At 32.9% G+C, this 8,131-nt stretch overlaps 1 long non-coding RNA gene and 2 pseudogenes across 1 annotated transcript; all 3 read right to left on the reverse strand.

The window, feature by feature from the left end:
- Positions 1-2,176: 2,176 nt before the first annotated feature.
- Positions 2,177-6,121, reverse strand: LOC148760894 (uncharacterized; annotated as a pseudogene).
- Positions 2,873-4,722, reverse strand: LOC148760895 (uncharacterized). The gene is made up of 3 exons (XR_016028200.1): positions 4,634-4,722; positions 3,902-3,985; positions 2,873-3,066 (listed from the first exon to the last, which is right to left on the reverse strand). It is a non-coding gene; the product is annotated as an uncharacterized LOC148760895 (long non-coding RNA).
- Positions 6,122-6,259: 138 nt separating the features above from the next.
- On the reverse strand, positions 6,260-7,705 carry LOC148760896 (uncharacterized; annotated as a pseudogene).
- Positions 7,706-8,131: the final 426 nt, after the last annotated feature.

Raw genomic sequence — 8,131 nt, forward strand, 5'->3', positions numbered from 1 at the left:
TCTTAAAACATAGCAATTTACCATTTAAACCCATTTTCCATAAAATCACACAGTTGTATAAAACTACTTTAGATAATTAAGACGATAATAAGTTCACTCACTGTTCTAGGAGTCGATGTACTCCTAATCCTAGTCTTCAAGCACATTCTCTGTACTTTTACTAGTGTACTTTGCTCACCACCTATCCACAATGTACAATACATAATTCACCACATCAATGCTTGACCATTATAAAAATCAATTCAGGCTCGGTATAGATGCATGCTATGATATACAACTTATCCGACTACCGTTTAAATGCGGTGCTGACCTAATTCGGCCTATTATCTCCAATTTAACTCCAAATCGATTCTTTTCACTTCCTACACTCCAATTATACTTAAATTACCTTAGTGACTATGAATGAGAGTCAATTGATCAGTCTCGGTAGCAAATTACGAAAATACCCCTAGTGGGTAAAAATTCGTATTTTTGCTCCGAAAATTTCTATTATTTTTCTAGGCTCATAATTCATCATTTCTTAACCAATTATCCTAGAATGAAAATCAAATTCATCCTCACTCAACACATGATAAATTCGGCCATTAATGGTTGTGGGAGAAAATAAGTTCTTTTCTTGTTGTTTTATTTCTCAATATGCTAAACTAACTTAAAACACTAACGTAACTTAAAATCAAATTAATCTAACAAGTTTCTCTCTCCTAACCCATTTTTTCAGAATTGAATTCATCATGAAAACATGTAATTTAATCATGGAAAATAAAGAGAAATGCTTGGGAATAAGAAAACTCAAGCTTAATAGAAAAAATCTCACCTTTTTCACTTAATTTCCTTGAAAATTCACACTTTTTCTTTGATTTTCTCTCTCTAGGGTTTTGTTTTTATTTTCTCTCTCTTCTTGCTGGTTTGGCCAGCCATGGGGTGGAAGATGAGCTGATTTTTGTGCCTTTTAAAAAGGAAAATAATAAATTAATAAAGGCATGACACGTGGCATCATGTCATTGGCCCGTTTTTAAAACTTTAAAAATTTTAATCTTTTTTATCTCCACCACACAATTAGTCAATGGTCAAAATGAGGATGAAGGAAGACCATGTGCTGGAAAAATGTCCTGGTGGTGGAAAATTACAATTTTACCCCTAGGGTGGCAAAATTACCATTTTACCCTTTTTCTCCAAATTATACCGAAATTAAAATTTTTCACTTCTAAACCTCAAATCTTACTCCAATAAGTCAAATTATACTCCAATAAGTCAAATGGAGCCAAAAAAATCTTTTCTAAAATTTCCATTTTGTCCCCAAGTGGCAAATGACCATTTTACGCCTAGATAGCGAAAATTCCGGTTTGACTCCAAATTGATTCTCAAACTCCGAATCACCATATTAAACTATTTTGAGACTTTAAAATTCTTAATTTCATCGTAAATTCTCTATTTGATCTAGTTCGGGGCTTAAATCAACTTTATTGTACATCTAGGTACAATACTGACTTTTGTAAATTTTTCAAGACTCTCTTAGCATGCAAACATGCTATCCACCACATGTATGTCATGACAAATATTTTAAAGAGTCGGGCTTGTCATCTTCTCCCCCACTTGAATCAACCATATGATCCTTCTTCTTAACTGATTTCGACATCAAGCTAAATATTAATATTTTAATATTATTTCATTAATAAAATATTATTTTATTCTAAAAATTTTATCTTGTCTCTTTGGTACCCAAAATACCTTATTATGCCTCACTTGACTTCCAAATCACCTTTTATCTCACAAATTCTCCTCCGATAAAATTATTATTATTTTATTATTATTTTCTCACTTGCGAAATATTTTATCCTAAACTACTCCTTTCATCTTTTATCACTTCTAAACATTTTAATTGACCTCAATTTGCATTCGATCAACTTTATTTATCACCATATCAAAGTATGGGGTATTTCACTACCAACATGTAATACAAGATCAAGAATGGTTAATTTACATAAGTAACACATACTTGTTATGAAAAGTTCACTTATAATTTACATAAACTTACGTATTCTTTAAACCATTTTACGAATCTTGCATTACGAACTTTCTCTAATTCATCTTCCGATATATGCACATATCTTTTCACCATATCATCAAATATCCTATCATCATATCCGTAATTTACAAATTAAGTTCATTCTTATGATCAATCATTTAGATTTATGGTAAAATAGTACTTAATGTATGGGAGCATTTCTTCGCAATTCATTAAAACATATAGCTCAGCAGCATAAAATTCATCCTCATTTAAAAATCGAGATTTATCTAATGGACTAAAAGCTCGCCCAAGATGAGTGAAAATCGAAAAGCGACCATGAGAGTCCACGTCTCCCCCATCATCATTACGTGGCACTCGATTTAATCTTGTTTGCACAGTAGGTTCAAAATACAATGAGCAAAACGAGGAGATTTTGTCACGACCCGGTACTCCCCTCGAGCCCGTGACAACCGTCGCGGTGTCCCGGTAGACACTTATTGCCCGGAATGTCAACCCGAAACCCCGCAAGGCTTTACTATCAGTTTCTCTGTTCCCTTGTGAGCAACCATTGTCAAATACCGTGTTCTAAAATATTTTAAGCTGTTTCCAACTTTAAACAAATAAAATATTAATTTTTCGTCTCACAATGGTATTTTGGTCATTTTTCTCAAAAATCTTAAAACTGGCTAAAACGTAATGTACAAGTACAAAACACACAATTCATATTCAAAATGAGTTTAAAAGTCTAAAATCTTCATTTAAAACGAAATTATGGTTATTTGAATATAATAAGAAAATAAAAGAAATATTAAGTAAAATATTCTATTTTCTTATAAAACAATATTTATAGAGTTATACGTGAATAATTTTTATAACGTAAAAGCTAAATAAATTTATACATACTTAAATACAGTAAGCCAAAATATTTAATTTAATTTACAATAACAAGAGTGCCCCCGAATAAACAAAAGTAAAGAGGACTTTGAACCTACGGTTTGGAAAATGCAGATCCCACTGTAGTCCTCGATGAGATCAGCTATCTACAGTCTATATTGAACCTGAAATGGGTGGAAAGGAGGGTGGTGAGATTATAAAATCTCAATGAGTAAACAAACATCATCCTAAACATCTAGAGTTGAGTACATGGAGACAATAAAGTAAATCATCATAAACTGTGTTATAGCATTAGAACACATTTTATTCGAAACACGTAAAGAGGCTTATGAATCTCATAAAAATCTAGGCTTGTGCCATAAATCCATTCTCGGGGACACCTTGGCCGAGGCATCCTACCGAGACCGCCAAGGCTATTAAAATTCACATTTCACATAAATCATGTTTTTGTTTTGAAAACATAGCCGTTCCTTGGCGTTGGCTGAGTTCCCCCTCACGTGGTGGTTTAGCGTGAAGTGAACCCTAAACTTTACCCCAGGAGATACCCTACGCGCCTCTCCGTTCGAGGTAAGAATATAATGGGGTTTACCGTGCCCCTCTAAAAGGCTGGTCCACAGAAACCCCCTACTGCAGTGATTAATTAATATATAATCCACCATATAATAAAACTCAATAACATGATATGGCAATTTTGTAATTCGTAGTTTTTCAAGGTAACCAAACAATTTGCATTTCAATACAATTGCCAACTAGCCAATCATGCTCGATTTATCATAAGCCAGTTAATTTAAACAATCAAATTGCCACAATTAACAGTCTCCGTGTACTCTATTTTTCAAAATCACTATTAATTTCAAAACAATTTATAATTTAATTTCATTGAAACTCACTTATTCATAAAACATGAAAATTTATCTTTTTAAATTCCTTTTTCCATAGAATTCATGAAAGCATTTAAAAACCACCCTAGATAATTAAAATGACAGTAAGTTTACTCACTATGTCTAGAATGCAGACTTTCGAAGCACTCTGTCTACTGGTCCTCGGATGCAATTTCCTTGCCTTTATCGGATGACTCACCACCTTGACACAATACAAAATCGAGAGTTTCACCAAGTTGGTACTAAATCAAAATTAAATTAATTTAGATTACCAATGCATGATATGGAATGCAAAATGCACTGGTAACTATTTAAACCCGGTATTGGCCTAATTCGTCTTATCACCCGATTAAATTCCTAACGGGTCCGTTTAAACTCCAATTTAATTCTTTTCAGTTTCTATACCTCAATTGCACCCAAATTAACTTAATGTCCCTCAGTGTGGTGCAAATTATCAGTCCCAACAGCAAATTACGAAAATACCCCTAGTGGGTAAAAATTCGTATTTTTGCTCCGAAAATTCCCATTATTTTTCTAGGCTCATAATTCATCATTCCTTAACCAATTCTCCTAGAATAAAATCAAACTCATCCTCACTCACTACATGGTAAATTCAGCCATTAATGGTTGGGGGAGAAAATAAATTCTTTTCTTGTTGTTTTGTTTCTAATTATGCTAAACTAACTAAAAACACTAACATAAATTAAAATCAAATAAATCCAACAACTTTCTCTCTCCTAACCCATTTTTCCAGAATTTAATTCATCATGAAAACATGTAATTTAATCATGGAAAATAAAGAGAAATGCTTGGGAATAAGAAAACTCAAGCTTAATAGAAAAAAACTCACCTTTTTCACTTAATTTCCTTGAAAATTCACACTTTTTCTTTGATTTTCTCTCTCTAGGGTTTTGTTTTTGTTTTCTCTCTCTTCTTGCTGGTTTGGCCGGCCATGGGGTGGAAGATGGGCTGATTTTGTGCCTTTTAAAAAGGAAAATAATAAATTAATAAAGGCATGACACATGGCATCATGTCATTGGCCCGTTTTTAAAATTTTAAAAATTTAAACATTTTATCTCCACCACATGTTTAGTCAAGGGTCAAAGATGAAGACAAGGAAGACCATGTGCTGGAAAAAATATCCTGGTGGTGGAAAATTACAATTTTGCCCCTGAGGTGGCAAAATTACCATTTTACCCCTATACTCCAAATTATACCGAAATTAAAATTTTTCACTTCTAAACCTCAAATCATACTTCAATAAGTCAAATTATACTCTAATAAGTCAAATGGGGTCAAAAAAATCTTTTCTAAAATTCCCATTTTGTCCCCAGGTGGCAAATGACCATTTTGCCCCTAGTTAGTGAAAATTCCGATTTGACTCCAAATTGATCCTCAAACTCCAAATTACCATTTTAAGTCATCCATGAACTATGAAACTCTTAATCTCACCTTAAAATTCCTATTTGATCTAGTTCGAGGATTAAATAAACTTTGTTGTACCTCTAAGTACAATACCGACTTTTGTAAATTTTTCGGGACTCTCCTAGCATGCAATCATGCTATCATCACATGTATGTCATGAATAGTATTTTATAAGGTCGGGCTTTACAGATTTCCTCGATCATATAAGCCTCACATATAGATCCTTCAACAAAAGCGCGAATTTTCATTTTCTTCTTCAAAGCATGCAAAAACCTAAACATCATAATATTCATGATACTTAATAAGTACCTAAAACTCTTCTAATAGACTATTAGAAAATAAATAACATATATAATACCTTTCAAATGGATACATCCATCGATACTGGACGGGTCTTCCAACTTTTGCCTCATAAGGTAAATGAATTAGCAAATGCTCCATAGAGTCAAACAAACTGAGAGGAAAGATCTTTTCTAGTTTGCATATGGTTTCACATATTTTTCCTTCCCAAGCTTTCATGTGATGTACATGTAGTTCAGTTGAACATAAATCTCTAAAAAAAATGAGATATCTCAGTAATCGCATCCCAAATTGAGTGAGGCACCATATCACGAAAGACAATTGGGAGCAATTGCTGAAAGAAAACATAACAATCATGACTTTTCATCCCATAAAATTTGCAATCGATCTCATTAACACATCGAGATATGTTCGATGCAAAACTATCAGGTAATCTCACTTGTTTCACCCAAGCACAAACAATTTTTCTTCACTCCTTACTTAAAGTGTACAAAGCCTTAGGCTTGAAAATGTGTCCATTATTTTCCACTAATTCCAATTCTCAACGCTTGCAATATACCTTCAAATCTTGTCGTTCCTATAAGTTGTCTTTCGTCTTCCCCTTAACATCCATCATTATGTTGACTATATTCTTAAATACATTACATTTAATATGCATCACATCTAGATTATGACGAATAAGAAGCGTATGCCAATAAGGTAATTTCCAGAATATACTATTTTGCACCCAATTATGACTTACACCGTAACCCTAAACCTTTTGTTCACCACATTTTGTTCCAAATGGAATATTAGAAAGTGAATTCAATCGTGACAATATTTTTTCACCTGATAATCGAGGAATTGAGAAGTCATGCTCAACTCTTTTTCTAAGAAATTTATCTCTTTGCCTCCTAAAAGGATGATTAAGTGGCAAAAATTGTCGACGAAAATCAAAAACCAAGGTTTCCTACCATGATCCAATATGAAAGCCTTAGAGTGTTCCATGCAATAAGGACATGATAATCGTCTATGAGTGCTCCACCCTAACAACATACCATAAGCAGGAAAATCATTAATTGTCCATAATAATGCTACCTTTAGTTGAAAATTTTGTTTCCTATAGGCATCATATGTGATAACACCCTCAGTCCACAATACTTTCAACTCATCTATCAAAGGTCTCAAGAAAACATCTATGTTTTGGCTTAAACTTTTCTTTCTCGGAATAACCATATTAAGAAATGTATATGGTTGTTTCATACACATCCATTGGGGTAAATTATACACAGTGAGCATTACAGGCCAAACAGAGTAAGGTTTTGTAGTTGGTCCAAAAGGATTGAAACCATCAGTACATAACCTTAACCTGACATTTCGAGGTTCCATTGCAAATAACTCGTGTGTGGTTGAAGTGTTGCCAAGCCTCACCATCAACAAAGTGTCTAAGTACTCTGTTATCACTTTGGTTTTGCGCATGCCATGTCATATGTTCAACAATTTTTCCTAACATATAAAGCCTTTAAAGCCTCGATATAAGTGACAAGTAATGTAAAATCTTATAAAGAATTTTCTTTTTCCTTTTGACACTTGATTTCATCAGTTTATAACAAAGATGACCACATGTCATACAATACTCCAAATCAGTAATTTCCTTATAAAATAAGATGCAATTGTTTTTACAAGCACGAATTTTGATATATTCAAGTACAAGTTTTGCCATCTTCTTTTTCATTCTATAAAAGTCATTAGGTAAAGTTTCATCTGATGGTAACATATTCTTTAATATCTCCAATAAATGATCAAAACACGATTCACTCAAATTAAACTCTGATTTAACATTTAAAATTTGTGACACAGTTGAAAACGTTGTGTACTTTGTGCAACCTGACCACAAAGGTTCATCTGCGTTCCTTAACAAAGAGTAAAAGCTACCCGCATTTGGATTTGGATATTCTTCCACAAATCTTGATTGATTATCATGACCAGAATTGAAAGCAACTTCTAGACCCATAGCATCCCTAACCATTCTAGCATATGGATTTTCTATTTCCTCTTCATATGTAGGTTCCTCATATTCCCCATATTTCCCATGACTAGCATATAGTTCTCCTTGCATGCCATCTCCACTTCTAGATGATTGTCCAACATCATATTCCCCATGTAAACTCCATACTGTGTAAGCACCAATAAAACCCTTTTTTAAGATGTGATCCATCACCTTATCAGAATTTAAAAACTTCTTGTTGCTATGCCGAAAGCAGGGACATCTAATCTTATTCTCCCACATAAATGAACGGTTAGAAAATGCAAAATCAATGAATTGTTTAACTCCATTTATAAATTCATCTCTAATGAATCCATCAGAAGTTAGTCGATTGTACATCCAAGATCAATCTCCTGTCATTTTGTAACCCTAAGTTTCATAGAATATGACAATCAAGAGAAATTCCCCTTCATGTTTATAATTAAAAATGTGTAAACAAAATATGTTATTACGAAATACATTTAAACATTTTAAAATATAAATTAAAATAATATAATAACATGTCAAGATGGTGAAATTGATCTCACACAATTTTTTTTAAAAAAAGAAATATTGTAGAGGATTGAAAAAAAAAATCTATGAAGCTAAGATCAAATT

This window comes from Theobroma cacao, chromosome 9 (assembly GCF_053813885.1).
Source record: "Theobroma cacao isolate CCN51 chromosome 9, ASM5381388v1, whole genome shotgun sequence".
Taxonomy (NCBI): domain Eukaryota; kingdom Viridiplantae; phylum Streptophyta; class Magnoliopsida; order Malvales; family Malvaceae; genus Theobroma; species Theobroma cacao.